Below are 18,928 nucleotides of genomic sequence, written 5' to 3'. Positions count from 1 at the left end.
AGAAAAGAAATAAACAGTAATAAATCACTAGTTGATGTATACATATGGTCCCCCTACAAATAACTGTTCAAGATACAGAAGTGGAACATATAAATGGGAATTCAACCAGGGAGACTGCAAACAGTTCTATTCCACTAGTTCTATTCCACTTAGTTTTCCACAACAAAAACTAAGTATTATGGCTATCAATCCTATACACTGAGACATGTACGCATTTATCCATACCTTCATTTAGGCTGAGATCTAACAAAACTTATTAGATTAAAATCTTTCTGAGCAAAGATTAATAATATTGCTGGATTTCACATCAAAACACTCCAGAATCAGCACTGGGTACTGCAGTGCCCCTTTTTTTCCTTCGAAGTATTTGTTCATTTCATCAGGTGTCATAAGATCAGTTCTCATAAACTGTTTATAGGTTTTATGCAAGCATGAGTCTTAACATGTATTTCTATCCTTTCTATATTAGAGGGAGAAACAGAACAAAGCAGGACAGAACTAAACATATTCCTATAAACACATAAAACTAAAAAGATATCTAAAACTGCTGTATAAAGAGTTCTACCATGGTTACTGTGCTGTTTCTTGTTACCATCAACAGAATTGGTTATATCATCAGATAAAGTATAATTGAACATATCAGTACATAACAGAATTAACAGAAATACAACTTTGTAGATAGTGTAGAGCTACAAACACAGGTAGTAATCAAATCAGAATGGATACTGTGGTGAATCATTGTCATTTTCAGTATAGTTGTCTATACGCCTCAACTTGATACCAGCAACCTAACAGTTTTGACTAAAATCTATAATAATAAGCAGTATTCAAACAAGCAGATCAGTCATGATACAACAGTATAAGTCATACAGGGATCCTGATGGAGTTAATAGGAAATTAAAGATGACCACTGTACTATGACCTGATATCTTTGGGACAGCTGTCTGTGGCCTCTGATCCAGTGCTTGTATACAAACTAGGATGGAACCAGTTGCAACCAAGCAGAGTGGTGCAAGTAATAAGGGTTTTAATTCCTGATACACTATTAGCTATATATTTCTGTTTTTTTTTTTTTTTTTAAGACTATTCCTCCACTTTACTCCAAAGAATGAACTGTGTGTTTTTGGGTCTCCCCATCACTCATGGTTTTATATTGGGGGGCAACCTGCTATTTACCTAAGTATTTTTGTACTTTCTCATGCTTGGGTTGGATTTCTAGTTATATTTCTTCATTTATTAAAGCCTGTCTGCTCAACCTATCCATAAATACTGGCCCAGTTATCCCTATTACTTTCTGGTTCCCTTTCACTTCGGGTTCCATTTTCTCATATTTGATTTTGGCCTATATAACCTTCTTCAGGCTAATTATATTTCCTATAAAGAACTTCTTGGTGGACCCTACCTCTTGATCCACTTTGCCTGTGATTCTCTCTTTTTTCCCTTGTTAGTGTATTTAGGCCATTTACATTCGAAATTATATCCAACCTTCTTTGCCTTGTTTCTGTTGTGCTCTTTTTCTGTCATTAATTGTCTGTCTTTTTCATTTCACTTTCTGCTCCATTCATTGTGGCCTCTCTACCATTGGTTCTGGGATCCTGGTACTTTTCTCTCTCTTTAGAATGTCCTGCAGTATTTTCTGTAGAGTTTGATTAGTGGTTGCGAATTTCCCCAGTTCCTCTTTATCTTGGAAGCACCTTGTTTCTCCATTAATTTTTAGGGGACAATTGTGCAGGAAAGATCAACCTTGGCTGGAGGTTATTGTCAAGGCTTGGATTATTTCATCCCATGCTCCTCGAGATTTTATGGTTTGTGCTGAGAAGTCTGCTGTAATTCTGATGGGTATTCCCTTGTAAGTGATCTGTTTCTTGTCTCTGACAGCTTTTACTATTCTGTTCTTATATTGGATTTCTGGAATCTTAATTATTATATGCCTTGGTATAGCTGTTTTGATTGTAGGTGGCTGGAGTTCTGTATGCCTCATACATCTGAGCATCTTTCCCTTTTCCTATGTTTGGGAAGTTTTCCCCTCATTATTTCTGTGAATAGCCTTTGCAGTTCCTTTGTTTGTACTCCTGCTTCTTCTCTCACATTCTTTATTCTTAAGTTATAGATTCTCTTATCATCTTCTATCCTTTGTATTGTTACTGCTCATTTCCTTGTTATTTTTAACAAATTTTTCCTTTCACGCTCCCACATTACAAATCTGCCCTCCAGCTCAGATAATCTATCCTTAGTTTCTTTCAAGCTCTTATGCCAGCTTTCAATACAGTTTTTAGTTTCCTGGTAATCTCTTTGAACCTGCTTCATGTATTCTATGTTTTCTCTATTTTCTCCATCAAACAATTCTCCCCTTTTTTTCATTTCTTCCATTCCACCATCTGTTTTTTCTTGGGAGGTGCTTAGCATTTCTTTAACTGTTCTACATATACCTTGCTTTACTTGGTTAAATACTTCAGTTTGGAACTTGTCTATGAGGAGCTTGAGATATCACTTTATTTCTATTGGTGCCATGCCTGATATTGCATGTTTTCTGTCCTCATTCTCCTTTGCATTACCTTTCCTGAATCAGTGTTCTCAGGATTGGGCACTGAGGACCCTTTCTTGTTGCCTTCTCTTCTCATATTTTTTGTTCCTTCCATACAGACATATATAGGATGCGCAGTTTCTTTCTTTGTTGGTTACAGTTTGTTTGAATTGTGCTGACTAGGGGTTTCCACTCACTGCAGTGTAGAAGGGAGACACAGATCGGGGCAGCCTATGGTGGGCCCACCTCTGTAGGTCAGTCAACCTGCTGAAGGCTTCACTGCCTTAGCGTGTACTGCTAGGCACAGGGACCTGGTTTGGGCTAGCCTATTGGGTCTTAGTCCGCGGTGTCACCCAGGTCAAGTGCTCCCCACAAGAAGATATACAAATGGCAAATAGATGCATGAAGAAATATTCACCATCACTTGTCATTTGAGAACTGCAAATTAAAATAGCATTGAGATTTCATCTCACCCCGGAAAGAATGACTGCCATCAAGAAAACACCTGATAAACAAATTTTGATGAAGCTGCAGGGAAAAAAGGAACACTGCTCCACTGTTGGTGTGAGTGCAGACTGGTGCAACCACTGTGGAAATTAGTATGGAGATTCCTAAAAAAAAACTAGGATTGGAGGTTCCATTCAATCCAGCTATTTCCTTCCTGGGTATTTTCTCTGAAAAATTGAAAAGGTCATGTCACAGAGAGATGTATGTGCACCCATGTTCATAGCAACACAGTTTGTGATAACTAAATCTTGGAAACAACCAAAATGCCCATCAACTGTAGAGTGGACAAAAAAAAATGTGGTATTTCTGTATAATGGAATACTACTTAGCTATAAAAAGGATGATCTTCAGGCCTTTATAGGGAAATGGAGGCAACTTGAGAATATTCTCATTAGTGAAATAAACAAGACTTACATTAGTAAATATCACATTGTCTCTTTAGTGTAAAAGATAATAAAAACTGATAGAATAAAGGGATCCAAAAAGTATAATAGATATTCTGAAAGTGAAAGGGAAAGAAAATGCTCTAAAAGGTTATAACGGTATGATTAGTGTGTACTATAGATGACCATATTACTGAATTTCTGTTGGACCACTGAACAGAAGGGCTTGTCAATGTTGAGTGTCTAGTCACTATTTATGCTTTGATTTTGTGACTTTGGCAACTATTTTTAAGAGGACAATGAGTAATATATCAACTAATAATTTTATGATGTTAATTTTTTTTTAGTTTGGTATTGTTCTACCTTTTTTTCTGTTTTTCTATTTTTTTTAAATTTTCTTTTCTTTCTTTGATAAAAAAGAACAATATGCAATATAACAACCATTGTTAAGTTTCATTCTGTTTTGAAAACCAATATCATTTTGGGTTTGTTGGTTTTACTTCTTTTGCTTTTTGTGTTTACTTTTTTATTTTCTTTAAAGAATTAAAAAAATACTTTAAAAAAGTGGTAACTAGGCTTTTCTAAGGAACTAAATGCATCATAATAGAATTTGAAATCAAGAGAACAATGGTTCAAAATAGTTCACTGAGAGTAAGAAAAATGCAAATAATGCCAATAATAGGTACTTTCTAAAAGCAGAAAACTTTATTTTTCCTGTAAAATTTTACTTTAAAATTTCATTATCCTTGATTAAAAACTGGTAATTCCTCATAAACATTAACATAGTTAGTTTCTACTCCTAAATTTCTCTTGTAAATTAATCTCTACCCCACATATGCTCCAGGACGTATGCACTAATAAGAGAAAAATATTTTAAAATATACTTTCCTTAAGGTTTCTGAATCTAAGAAAGTTAATTCTGAATATGCTACACAGAGAACAAAGTAAATTAAAAATTGAGTCTCTGCATTACATTTACACTCATACACCGGAGCAGGCCAAGTAGATGTCTGAAGAAGCTCCTTACCACTGTAGGAATAAGGGAGTATGGGAAGACACTTGTTCTGGCAACAACTACATGTGAATCTATGTTTTCAAAGCAGAATCCAACCACACATGTGTGACAGAGGACAGTTCTGTGAGAGAAAGGAGAAACGACAGACAGGACGCACGACATCAAAAATCTCTAGCAGGCAGACAGACAGGAGCACCAGAGAGGCTGCGGAGGTAAGCCTCTGTCTAAGAGATTAAAATGGTCAGTCTTACAACACTTGGGCGAACACTTTCCCCTACTTTATTGTGATTTTCATTATCATTTTTGTAGTCTAGAATTTTGTAGTATTCACGTTATATTACTTCCCCACCTCAGTCTAATTTAAATGCACCCTGTTGCCAAAAAAAGGAGCAAAGCTCACAATGGTATTCCTGTTTGTTTAAAACCTTAGAAGACTCCTTTTATAAACAATGAATAATACCAAGCTTCCAGGAGTAACATTAGTCACTCCAGTCCTCTTCCCTCATTCCATGACTCATTTTCTACTAGAGTCAGACCTGAAATTTATGGTTCTCCAATTCAAACAGATTAGAACTACCAGTGCTCCTTTTACAAGAATTAGCACGAAACACTTTATACAGGCTTTTTCTCCTACAAAATTAACCTGTCTCTACTGTGTGCACTGTAAAATGGCCCCAATTACCACCCTCTCTACTGATACTCCCTTGCAAAGGAATAGAGGATGTCTTTCTACCAGGGGCTTTGTTTCCAGGCCCCTTGAATCTTGCATAGCCTAGAGCCTAGTGACAAGTTGGCAAACAGATTGCAGCAAAACTAAAGATCGTTAGCATCAAGACTCAGTTACCAGCCCTGAAGGCTTCATACGCTTCCTCTTACTCTCCTGCAACTTTCTACTGAGAAGCAGAGGCTGGCCTGACAGAGGAGGAACACCTCCTTAGAGAAGAGTTCAGTTGTTCTAGCTGAAACTTTCCAGATCAACCTATACACATGAAAACCTATGTGACAGCCTTAGATGAGCGCAGCTTCCTAGCAACTCTAGCCAAATTCATGAGTAGGTCTATTCAAGACCTGAAAAATCACCCAGTCAACCAGAAACTGCTGAGAAAAATTAGGCACTCTTAAACAGCCACAAGTTAACACAAGTTGTGAATACCCACAAGTTAACACAAGATTAATGTTTAAAAATTGGTACTATTGCTAATTTCTTTGAAGCTAAATCAAAATACGTCTTGATAATAACCATTTAGACTGAATTCTGGTTGGAAAGAGTGGAGAATAGCCAATATACTCAAAAAAGGAAAAAAACAAACAAAAAAACAAATGTACCCAAGCAGAGTCCCTTGAATGACAACCAGCACATGTCCCACTGTATTTACAGTCTACTCAGTTTCTCTTACTGAAACTGGAGATCAAAGAACAAGTGGATGTGAATGCTCCTTAGAGATTCTGCTATTTCTAAGTTGAACTGAAACTAATGCAGGTTCTAGACCTTCCTAAGCCACCCATATACACTGAAAATTTGCATAAGCTTTACTTTCTAAGACAAGTCTGAGTGCAGTGGACTCTGAGTGAGCTCTTAGTACTTAGAAATAGCAAGGTAGAGATGATTAAAATTTTCCCATTTAGATCCCTAATATTTTTTTCCGGTCCATAGGTCACAAAACCCTCTTTCAATTATTAGGTAGTTTAATTTCTCCTAAAAAACACTATGGAAGAAAAAGTCTGGACTCATCACACTAGCAAAAACAAGTGTCCTGAAGCACTTGTCTGTGTGACTGAATTTGAGGACAGCACTCTGCTATGTGTTAGTTGTGGGAGATGAGACATCCTCTGCCACAGTTCTCATCTGCAGGGTGGGGCAGTAATGCCTGTCTCTAGGAGCCATATGAGAGTATAAGATAACACATTTCGCATCTATTTATAAATTACCACACATAGTGCTAGCTTAGCTCAAACAGGCCTTCTCTCCCTTCATAATCCTGCAATGCCTCTATTAGCCATTTTCCATCTCATAAACTTCTTTTCATCCTTCAAGGCCCTTTTTTCTCAGTCTCCCTTGTCAAAACAGCCTGCTATGACATCTTGCTTTTATGGCTATTTTGCCTTATAGTTAGATTTTTATGTCTATGTTTTCACTTGATAGCGAATATTTGGAGGGAAGGCATGTGTGTGTCTTATTTATTTTTAAAAATCTTGTTCCTATACTACCAAAATAAAACTTGCTCAAGGTCCATGACAAATGTTTGACTTTTTAGGCACTTATTCTTCAAAATATTAAGATATATCAGCAGCTTTGCCAACCTTTGCCTTATACAACTACCAATTTTAAAAAGAAGAACAGGCAATAATTTGACAAGTCTTCCCTCAGTAGAGAATCACACTGACAACAGTTGTCCAGAAAAAGGCTTATTTAACATCACAGGAGCAGAGGCCATCTGCCTTACATTTTCTCTCCAACAGTCAAGAATAAATTCCATCCACGTTTCTTTTCTGAAATATGTACTAAACATAGAATGAAACATAACCATAATATTTCTAATACATAACAAAAGTAGACTTTATTGGACAAAAACTGTTAACTTCTTTCCTATATAAGGTAATCTACATTATTCTGGAAATATACAGGAATAATTATAGAGATACTGGTATATATACAGACTATCTCTATGAATCAGCAAGCAAGCCTACATAGCTATTATCAGGGGAAAACTCTACCAGGCTAATTATGTAGACCTCACATTCTCAAAGGAAGTTTTAGTTACATATAAATAGTAAAACTTAAAAGCAAAGTTCTCCAACCCAGAGTGCCTTTTATTCCCAACCCAAGATTTAGTCAAATACTACAATCCCCACAAAGCTCCCCTAGTTAATCCAGTCCAAACTAAACTTTTTCTACTGGGATCCATCACAATCATTTTTATATTTTAAAAATATTTTACATTACAATAGTATAAAATTTGCATATTTTTAAAATAAAAAGCACTCATGTATCTTCTAAAAAAGTACTGATTTCATTTTGTTACATCTTTTCTTAGTAAATTATTCGCACACTTCCTTGTGATTTTATGTAAATGTTAAAAGAATACTAGTTTATTTTCCCCTAATATTGTGCAAATATTGTGTTTCTCTCAAATCATAAGCTTTTGGAAAGCTATGTCCCTTTGTATTTCTATGGAGCCTCATGTAATAATTCATATAAAATAATTTAGTTATTGGATACTGGCATGATCAATAACTTGTCACGTGCTACTCTTTTTTCATAACACCTCCAACATAATATAAGAAGCATTCATTGAAGAGCTACACTATTAATTGCTTCATTCATTCATTCCACTTATTATCAAGATCATACATTCAATATGTACACAATTCTGGGTGCTGAAGCTAGAGCAAGGATAAAGCAGGATAAACCAAAGCAGCAAAAGAAAACCAACTTCTTGATCTCATAAACCTTTCATTCCCTGTATACAATGATTCCAAGACGAAGGTTGTAATTTACTTGAAACAGATATTTTGATAAGATAAATACACTAAATACAAAAAAAAAAAAAAAAGCACAATGTCTTATTCTATTTATACTGCTTAAATGAGGTGGTTTTTGAATAACAGAAAATTATTATAGACAGTTCTGGAGCCTAGGAAGTCCAAATGAAGGCAGATTTGGTGCCTGTTAAGGACCCTTTTTGTGATGCTACCCTCTTGCTGTGGTGTCACGCAGTGGAACGTAAAGTGTGTCTCGAGGCACTGATCCCAATCATGTGGGCTTTGCGTCATGACCCAGTCACTTTCCAGGGGCTCCACTGGCTAATTCATCGTCTCGGGGTTAAAAGTTTAACATCCCATGGTGAATACAAACTTTTGGAGCACAGAATTAAAAAAGATCCCGCCCCTCCATGGGACAGCTTATTCAACACATAGTTTTGACATCAAAGCAGTACTTTTCCTAGTGTATTTCAAATAATGGAAATTAAATGTTTATTTTTAGTTGAAGATTCCTTGACTAATATCTGACATAGTTTTCAAAATTTATATTTGAAGACAAGTCTTTGCTTTATACAATTTTGCAGAGCCTGGTTTCATCAATTAATTGTTATACTAGTAATCCATGTCAAATCATAAGCACATTCATGTTAGTAATGACTTAAATCTTAATTTGAGATTTAAGAAAAAGTGAGGAATGTTGTTCTGTAAGAAAGCAAAAGTGTACATAATCCATATTACAGAGAGAAAAAAAATCTATTTCTAGGAAAAACCTAGAACTAAATTAATGCTCTTCTTGTTGGCATCTGTTCTACTAAGAAAGGTATAATGAGAGATATTCCATCGGTGAGAAAAAATAGTGTCTTGCAGGCCATGGAAATCTAGAGAGAAAGTTATATGTTTAATTTAAAAATATATGTAAATGGCAGTCTCTACATAACAGCATGCAAAGTGGATTCAGTTTGATTTTCTACATCTGACTTACCTATATATACATTTAAAATTATTCAACAAACTTCTTTAGTACTCTATTCTCATCAATCATTTAATAAAAATCAAACAAAATGTGGGGTCACAAGTAAAAACATAGAAGAAATAAACAGCCAACTGAAGAGTCTGAATTAAATCAAATGTGCTTTTTCATGTTTATATCTCAATAGCAAGACACATATATGAGATGGGTTATGAGGGGCAGAGAACAAATGAAGAACAGGCCACAGCAAAATCAACTGCCACACACACAGAAAGAAGTCTGTTCACTGTCTTATTTTTGAGATTATCAGTATACTGCATTGCATTTGAAGTGTAGTATTCTTATGTTGGTTAAATAATAGTAACTTACAAAGTTAAAGCTGTCAAAAATAACAATATAAATTTCATTGCAAGTTTTTACTAAGTACTTAGTGTTTAGCATTTTATGTATTATCTACTTTAAAATTCAAAATACTGCAGTCATATACATAACATTATAATCTTATCTGAAAAATGTAAAAAACAAAAACTTTATAACTATATACAACTAATTATGGATAAACCAGTATTTAATTCCAATATCTATATAAATGTCTCATAGCCCAGTTACATTTGTTTTTTTATAACTAGGTCCACATGTATAGTTATTTTGCATTTCGGATAATGACCAAAAACAACATTTCCAATCCCAGTTAATCCCTTACTTTTAAAAATCTTTAAAACTCTTAATTCACTACAGGAAATAGTCTACAGGGGTTTTTTCCAACAAACACTAGCTATGCTTTTGCCTATAAATTTTGAAGCACTAATCATTCTGGCAATTATGCACACATTCTAATATTATTTGTAAATTTCATATAAAAAGTAATTGTAGAAGATTCAATGAAATGAGTGGGGGTTTGTTTAAGTATTTTTAAATCCAATATTAAAAAATCAAAACATCAGTAATTATATACTCAGGTACCATCAGTACATATTAATAGATCTTAATATGCTGGATATAGATTAATTTCCCAGATATGCTATAGCAAAGCATCATGGACTATGTGGCCTGATACTCTCCCACAGTTTGGGAGGCTAAAAGGCCAAAGTCAAGGTGTTGTTAGTGCTGGTTCCTATTGCAGCGGTAAGGGAGAATCTTGTTCTAGCTGCAGTCCTAGTTCCTAGCATCCCAGGTGTCACCTGAGAGTGCAGATGAAGCTCTAACATTAATTACTGCCACAAACCATGCAAGCCAGAGACTATCAACAGCCTGCAAAGGCTCATAGAGTCCTAAGAAGCTCTCTGTTTGAGCTTATGAAGGAAATAAAATATGGTTTGCTCTCCACCTGTACTGTGAACTGTCTTTAATTCTACTAGAATACACACCAAAATATCCAATGTTGACAATTTCTGTAACATTTATATGCTATATATGATTTTCAGTAGCCCCCCAAAAATTGTTGCTTAATTAAGGGAATTTTATTATAAACTGAATGACAAAATAGAGACTCTCTGTAGCATGTATAAGAATTCAAAATATATCTATCTGAATATTCGTACTTGTGAATTCACAATATGTTTCACAGCTTATTTTCAAATGTCTTTGAACATCACCTACTGCTCTTTAGTATTATGAGTTAATTTCTTAGGCTTGTCAGAACCCAATTAAGAAGTTATCTCCTCTTCTCAGGTTAGTCCCACCTAGCAAGCTGAGGTGACAGATATTTAGTAGCAATGCCTGAATAGTCTGGCAACTTCAAAAATGTGTAAATTCAGGGTATAAAAAGATACAAAACAGACTATAAATAATCCTCATGATTTTAAAATTTTAATAAGAACATTAAATGGGATACAACTAAATAAAAACTTTCACAAAATTATAAGACACACTGGCATTTTAAAAACTGGCAAGACCCTTTCCACCAAGGAGTATTGGTTACAAGTGACCTACATATGATATTGCTCAGATTTTTCTATCTGAAATTTATCTGGGGCCTGAAAGAGTAAAAACTAATTTTTATACTCCATGGAAACAATAAAAATGTAGTCATTTTTAGGAAAGGGAGAGCAAACAATAATGTATAAAGTGTCCTGGTACAATATTTTACAATTGAAATCTTTTAAGCCCTTCAATCTTCTAGTTAATGACCCTCACATATACAAATGTACCTTGGAGAAGGCATAATCATTTTCCTCATGTAGGAAAATTACTGGGCCGAAAATACCCAAATGCTACGTAATTACCTTACCACAACAGTTTATTTCACTCTCTTTACTCAAGAAAACACCCAGAGTTTACTATGGTAGAAATTTTATATGTGACTATCATTCTACAAGTCAACCATTATACCATAATCTGACTTCATATTGGTATTCCCCAATATATTACCCTCATCATGAAGCTTTTATCATGGAAAACTCATGGGAAAAGGAAATAGGAAGTGGAAAAGCAGAAGGTAAGCAGGTGATGAGAAAGGGGAAAAGAGAGAGGCAGAAGTGAAAGAAGACAGGATGTAAGAGGGAGGTAGTAGACAGAGGAGGGAAAAATGCAAGCTGGTTTCTTACAAGATATGGACATTAAGCTCAAGCTAACAGGATAATAGAGTTCTTTCAGCAGATAAGGCTTACAGACTTCTAAATAGGAACTTGAATAATGAAAAGCAAATGTAAGCACAGTTTAAGTAAGTAAGCACAGGTTCTTTAAAAGTCAGGTGTGTATGTGGAAGTTTAGTGAAATGATGGGATTAAAGTAGGCAGGGAACTGATCAAACAGGGTCCTGGTGAGGCTTTTATAATCCAAGCATTACATCACAACACAAACCCAAAAGGTATAAAGCAAAAAAGCAGAAGCTCTGCTCTCTGACCACATTTTAAGGAAAAGGGGCTCAATCTTTTGACTATAAGCTGGCTTGTCATGAAAATGTGTGCTAACAAAAAAGCCTGTTTCTCAGTTAGATAGGGAATCTGCCCCAAATCAGTGCTCACAGTGGGCTCTATCCTGATTTTTCTTCCAGTCCTGCTGGTGGTATGCTTTGAGACTGTTTGAACATTTCCCCTTAGGATTCCAATGCTAGAACCTTGGTTCCTGGTGTAGCATGAGAGGTGATGGACCTCTGAGGGGTAGAACCTAGTGGGACACCACAAGGGGATGGACTTTGGAAGGAATTAAGGTACTGAATAGACCTCTAAGATCTTAGGAGAGGGGTATTGTAAGAAAAGCAAGCCAGGCTTCATGGCAGGCACTGGCTTATGCCTTGGAATGTGGTCTCATCCTCTCAGGCCTGCTCTTGCCAGGATGCCATCTGCCATCGGGTCTTCGCTAAAGCTGACATCATCACTATACTCTTGAATCTTCAGAACTGTGAGCTAAGTAAACTTCTTTACAGATTACCTCATCTCAGGCATTTCATCACAATAAAGGAAAACAGACTAACAAAATAACTTTTGTAGAACATGCTACATTTATAATAATAATTTGCCACCTATTGCTTCAATAACAAAACTTTTATGCACTATTGTCTTTTTTTTTTTTTTCCACACACCGTTGTCTTATGCTATTACAAAGTGTACACGATTTTGAAGAAGTGAATAAAGGAAAGTCAAAGTGTAAACATGTGTATGTGTGGATTTGGCCCTTTTTGAATATCTGCTTATAAGTAAGAACAAAGCAGCATCTTCAGAAGCGGGCAGGGGCACCTAGACCCACCTACTACGATACAGATCTCTGAGGAGCCAGCCTTACTGATACAGACAGCTTTTCAAGGAGGAAAAGGTAAGGGAAAAACAAAGGAAAGACAAGGAAAATGGATTTGGGGCAGAAAGGACAGCTGGCCTGCCGTAGGGAGCTCTGCATGAGGGAAGCAAAGCTGTAAGTGCCCACACTGTCCTTCCTCTGCTGTGAGCTTGCTTAAATCATTCACATGCTTTGTCTGTCCTTCTGTTAAAGAAGTAGGGGTCCAAGTTCACACCAGGGCTACCACCTGTGAGTGTACTAGACCATGCAATGAAGCCAATTTTAAAAATAAAGGCACACTAGGTAAATGTGTGTGGGGAGTTGTTCTCCCTTACCAATACACATGAGCAAAGGTTAAGAATACTTACTTAATACGATTCCTCTTGAGGGCCTTTCGCATCCATCCATAATCAACAGTGTTTGAACATTTTTGTCAAAGCTACACTATCAGATGTGAATAGAATTTTATATGAAAAGTAGATTAGCTAGGATGAGAACTAAATTCCTCTATGTAACCTATAAATTTTTTTAAACAGAAAACTCTGTCAGGAAGCTAAAATTCTCAGCAGTAAAGGATTAAATACATTCCAAAGAGATTGAAAAAAAATGCAAAAGTAGAAAAACATCACTTACTGCTTCATCAAAATTTGCAGCATAAAGGCCACTGGGGAGAGAAAAATTTCCTCCCTGAAAATATTTGTTGTAATCTTAAAAACTAAAAGCTCAGATAAAACATCTCAAAGAAAGAGCTTTCTCAAAAGGATAATTCTTGCAAAAGAAAAATTAAATTATCAAGTAATGTTTCCTCAATATGATTGAATTAAACACTTTGTGGGTGCCTTCTAAGTCTGGAGCACTGAACTATTCCAATTACTCAAAAGTGGCTTAAAAATAAATTATGACTGTCATGTTTAAAATGTAATCAGAAATTTAAATCTTTTTATAGTAACTGTTGAAAGACAATAAATGTATGCAATAGTGAGAGCATAATGATGTCAATTAACAGTTATAATTTCTAGGTGTGATTAAAACAGACTTACCAAATATTTGGAAATTTAAAATATATGAAAACAATACTGATGTTATAAATGTATATTCTCAAACATATCTTTATTGCAAAGTTCAAAATACTGCAAAAGCATAAAAGATGACTTCAAGTGGTATACACATAGACTTGTAGGTCTCCTAATTCACTCTTAAAAATTAATATCCATCATCCTATAATGATCATGAAAGTGAATCACCTAAGACACTGACTTAAAAACTGGATTATCATGAGATAACTGGCACACCAAGACTACTTATAAAAGATATCAAATAGAATTCATTATCGCCATTTTCAAGCACTGTTATTGATATGACCAAATATTAGCATTTTTCTATGCTCAACCTAAAAGCTGTGTGAAATATAGTATATGTCTGGTATTGTGCTAAGTATGCTACTATGCTTATCGCCATTTTAAAGCACTGTTATTGATATGACCAAATATTAGCATTTTTCTATGCTCAACCTAAAAGCTGTGTGAAATATAGTATATGTCTGGTATTGTGCTAAGTATGCTACTATGCTTAATCTTAATTCCCATTGCTTCATGAGAAGTTCCTATATTGTCAATTTATACGTAGATAATATTTTCACTGTGAGGTAAATGTCAATGCATTTACTTCCTCTAAGTTTGCTCAACATGGAAAGGAAAACATTAAAAGAGAGACTTGGCCTCCACCAGTACCCCAGGTATTTTTAACAGTTATCTGCCATACTTCTGTCTTACATATCTGACTATAATTTCAGATTATTTATGCTTATACTTCTAGGACATGAGATAGTACCTAACGAGCACTTGAATAAGTGTTTATTTAATTAAACTGTTTAACTCAAATGAATTGATAACCTGGTTTAGTGTCTACTACATGATCAATACTATTAAAGAATGCTGTCCTGCTATCAAAGAGCTATAGACAAGAGAAGGCAGAACACATAATAATGTAAATTAAGTCCTCAACAGTGAAAAGTCATGACAAACACGAAAAAACAAAGCTCCAAGTAACAACACAAATAGCAACTCAAATGTATTTAGCTCAGGCACTCTGCTCAGCAATTTAAATTCATTAACTGGCTTAATCATCAACCATCCTTAAATGCAAGAACATTATTATATCCATTTTATAGGTATGGAACTGAAGTACAGGAAGTTTTGTGAGTTTGAGTTTGTTTTTTTGTTTGTTTGTATCAGGAATGAAACTCAGAACTTCCCATTTGCCAGGAAGGCATCATGCCACTGAGGTACATCCCCAGCCCCTAGCAATTTAAGTAGGTACCAGGAGTGAGTTCTAGGTCAGGTAAATTCAATGCAGATGTGGGATTCAAACCCAGATAAAAATAAATTCACCAACACTTTTTATCTACTACTTCCCTAGGACCAAACTATATTTCCTTTGCAATGAATCTTACAAAAATTTTCAAAGTCAAAGATTTTCAGCCATTTTTGTAGCATAATCCTTTTAGAAGTTTGATGAAGGCTATGGTTACTTTTTAGGATGATGGTTTTATAAATGCATAAAATCAAATCCATGGAACTACAAAGGAAATCAGTTATAAACAAAGAGCTACAAAATATTTTTAGAAACAAATTTGTCTTATAGTGTTTCATGCTTAACAACTCATTAAACAAAACTTGACAAAGGAATCCGTGTAACTGAGAGTGCTACAGCTTTTGTAAAGTTTCTGAACATCAATAATATTTTGAGATAGCTGCAGTAAAATGTGATGTGATGTTAAAATGTATGTATTTCTTTTGGTGATAAAGACACAGGGGCTAGTAGTATTACTATGGTCTGTTGTCTACAATTCTAATTGTAGTGAAATCTAAGTGAAATCTAACATTCTATTAAAGGTTTGTGAAAATAAAAAATCTACTGTCTTCCCATCTGAGTTCATGGACTTCTGAATTTGGTTTCAAATGAAAATCCTGGTTTTTCTCTGAAACTGTCCTCCTCCTCCTTCTGCCTCTTCCTCTTTCTCCTTTTCCTCCTCTCTCTCCTCCTCCTTGCACCTTCTTCTTCCTTCTCCTTCCTCCTTTTTCCTCTTCTCCTTTCTTCCTTCCTCTTCTTCATTCTTCCTTCCTCCTCTCTCCTCCTTCCTTTTCTTCCTCTTTCCTCCTTTTCCTTTTCCTCTACCCCTTCCCCTTCTCCTTCCTCTTCTTGCCCTTTCCAATGGGCCTTGCTCACACCTTGCCTGGGAACACTGAGATTGTGTGAAACCTTACTATAATAAAGGGCAAGGTGAAACCTATGCACCCTGAAGGGCACCTTCATAGCACATAAAATGGATACCTGTTTATGGGACAAATACATAGAACATTTTATTATTCTCATGCCCATAAAAATAGTGAGTGTCTTCCAAATGGTTTAATTTTTTAAATCAGTGTAATTATCCAAGATATCAAGTCTTATCCTCAGTTCATTATTCTAAATAAAACTGCTATCACAGACCTAGATTCCTTTGCAAAAGAATGTTCCAATCATGACCTTAAGAAAACAAGATTCTCCATCCTGCAGAAAGCTTCAGCAAGAAAAATTAACACTTTCACACTCCCTGTAAAATCTCCACCATGCAATACTTTCATTGTGCTACCATCATTAATTAAGGAGTTCAATTTTCTGGAGTCATTTTGTTGTTTTTACCCATTAGTTTTTTGGTAGAGTTTCTTCCAAGAAATGCTGGTCTTTGATTGGCTGAAGTAATCTGGAGAAGTTTGTTTTTAGCTGCAGTGGGAAACTATGGAAACCCAGAGGCCAGTGTTGGGTGGGTGTACCAGGGCACCCAGAAGACCCAAGAAGTTACCAGTGGAGCAGTGAAGGGTGGAGATGTAATACAAAAAGAGGATGTGGTCACTAGTCCTTTGTGCAGGTGGTGGCAGTGGTGGCACTGAGGTGATCGAGGAAGGTACAGGGCATATTTAGCCAATTGAAGATGGCCCGGAGGGAATCTTGAGGTAGGGATCACAGATGGGGGAACCTTCATGGAAGCCTAAGAACAAGTCCAGATTGAATATGCAAGACACCAGGCATAGGCAAAAGAAAAATTTTTCCTGGGAAACACATTTCCTATTTAGTAAAACAATGGGGTAAATCTTCAAAGTCCACATGGTGGACAATTATGACCATGTAAAAAATATATAAACAAATACTTTTAAAATAATAAAGAGATGATGTTTGTAATGTGTTTTACATTGTGCTACATGAAAAAAGATCTTTCAGTTGAGTATTTTAATAACAATGTAAAACTAAATTTTATAAGCTAAACCACTACTGTACGAGATACTGAAACAGATAATCAGATTTCCATTTAGTTAGAAACAGTATTACATATTTTGCTAGTTTAATGCATTATACCTTACAAGAGCTTAATTTCTCATTTTTGTGACTAAGGAAAAGCTTTATCTATGCCAAAGTAAGACCAGTATTTATTGCTACCCTTGTGCTAATAAGGTTACAGATGCTTTCTTTCATGATCTCACATGTGAAAACATACAATAAAAATATTTTAAAACAAAAGCTTAAAGGCAAAAAGGACTATTGAGTGAATGTGACAACAGACGAGCAGAAGAAATCTATTTAACTGATTGAGTGAGCACAAAGCATAAAACTCATCACAGCTTTTGGATCATAAAGTCAGGGAAATGCGATTATTTGACCCTGAAACCTCTTAGATATGAAATCGTGACTAAAGTAAGAAAGGAAAATGTTAGATCTAAAATTAGGAAGATGTTTCTGAGCTAAACAGCTGCCTGCAAATGATAGTGTTTGCCCAATGAGGTAGATCACTAAGTTTAGCTGTTGAAAGAACTTTACTTATTAAAGTAAAAGTAAAGTAAAGTAAAATAAGTGAAACCAAATAACTTCTAAAAGAAAAACATTTAAAGTTAGAATACTTCCCTAATTAATGAAGAAGTGAGTAATTGTAGAATGGAATCTGTGACGAAATGGGTTTACCCATCAGAAAGCTATGCAATGCCACTATCAGAGATCCTTCAAAGACCAACTTGTTAATCCCCAACAAGAAAGATATCATGTTGGGTGCACTGACCTCAGTTAAAGAACTGAAAGGCTGACAGCCTGATAGCTACACTCTCTTAAAATGATTGTAAGTAGATGGTATAATCTGCTCCTGAAACATGTTGACTGCCAAAGTTACAGGAAGACTATGACATAGTATGAAAGCAAGAATCTCAGACCTGTCAATACGTATTTCCTAGGAAATAGGGAATGCTACTCTGAAGTAAGCTGCCTATACCTATGCTCTCTGGGGCTATCCAGTTGAACTAAATATATAGATCATGACCAAATTGGGGATTTGTGTCAGTTCACTGATAAAGAGGGAATATCCTTATAAGAGCGGAGAAACAAAAGAAAAGGGAAGACAAAGTTAAATAGAGGTCTCATGCTGTCCCCTGCCACAAATCTGCAAGGTGGGCATGAAAAATTCATAATTTTAGTTTCTTATAAAAATGTCTAAGACACTGGAGAGAAATGCTCAGAAAGGTGATTTCCTCAACTATCATCAAACAACAAAATTGTGTAATATGTGCATTACCTAGTTTCTGTAACAAAGTAGATGCTATCAAGAAATTAGGTGACACTATAGAGCACTCAGACAGGCAACAGTGGTTCAGTTACCCTAAACAGAATAGGAATCTCAGATGTGAAAACACATTTTCTAGATTCTTACAGAATACTTAGTTTCAAGTGCCACTCTTACAATATAAGAAAATATGGTATGAACTAACATAGCTAACACCAAAAATAATAAATTCAATGTGATCTGCAGAGCTCAATGCAAATTTAAAATCTTTCTTTTCATTATTGGTTACTGGATTTCATCTATGAATGTATTGACCTTTTTTCATTCCCTTCTGTCATACACTGCCAATCTTGGTTTACTTAGAGATCATCAATTCACTACAAAAAAAAAAAAAAATCATGCCTTTTCCCTGACATTATTTCAAAGTTTATAAAAAGCTTATGATAAGCCAAACATCCCCTGGCATATGAAAAGTAAATCTTTCCATTTGAGAGTCAAAGAATAATAAGAAATTTTCATAGAATATTTAAATGCTGATCTTCCTGAGCCCCTTTCCCTCTAGTATACACCCTTAAAACTAAAAATACACTATATGTATCAATTCTAAAAAATGTACTATATAAGCAAATCACAAATGCCCTAAAAAGTTCTCAGCTTTCACAAACAAAACTTTGTTTTTAAATAAATACTAGGTTGGGGTATATACTACGAGAGAAAGAAGATAGAAACATGAAAAGAATGATACAAA

General features: G+C 35.2%; 1 protein-coding gene and 1 long non-coding RNA gene across 9 annotated transcripts in view; one reads left to right on the top strand and one right to left on the bottom strand.

Annotated features, from left to right (window-relative positions):
* The window catches only part of Cadps2 (calcium dependent secretion activator 2), a 490,335-nt gene that overhangs the window by 352,524 nt on the left and 118,883 nt on the right, over window positions 1-18,928 (bottom strand). The gene's annotated exons all lie outside the window — the stretch shown is intronic.
* LOC134474248 (uncharacterized) overlaps window positions 1-18,928 on the top strand; it is a 50,339-nt gene that overhangs the window by 19,039 nt on the left and 12,372 nt on the right. The window contains exon 2 of the long non-coding RNA XR_010044981.1: window positions 4,518-4,641. This is a non-coding gene — a long non-coding RNA (uncharacterized LOC134474248). The remainder of the gene's footprint in view (window positions 1-4,517; window positions 4,642-18,928) is intronic.

The sequence above is a fragment of the Cavia porcellus genome, unplaced genomic scaffold (genome assembly GCF_034190915.1).
Source record: "Cavia porcellus strain 051 isolate PalLab524CR breed Dunkin Hartley unplaced genomic scaffold, mCavPor4.1 scaffold_2, whole genome shotgun sequence".
NCBI classification, from domain to species: domain Eukaryota; kingdom Metazoa; phylum Chordata; class Mammalia; order Rodentia; family Caviidae; genus Cavia; species Cavia porcellus.
This window is presented reverse-complemented; position numbering and strand designations above follow the sequence as displayed.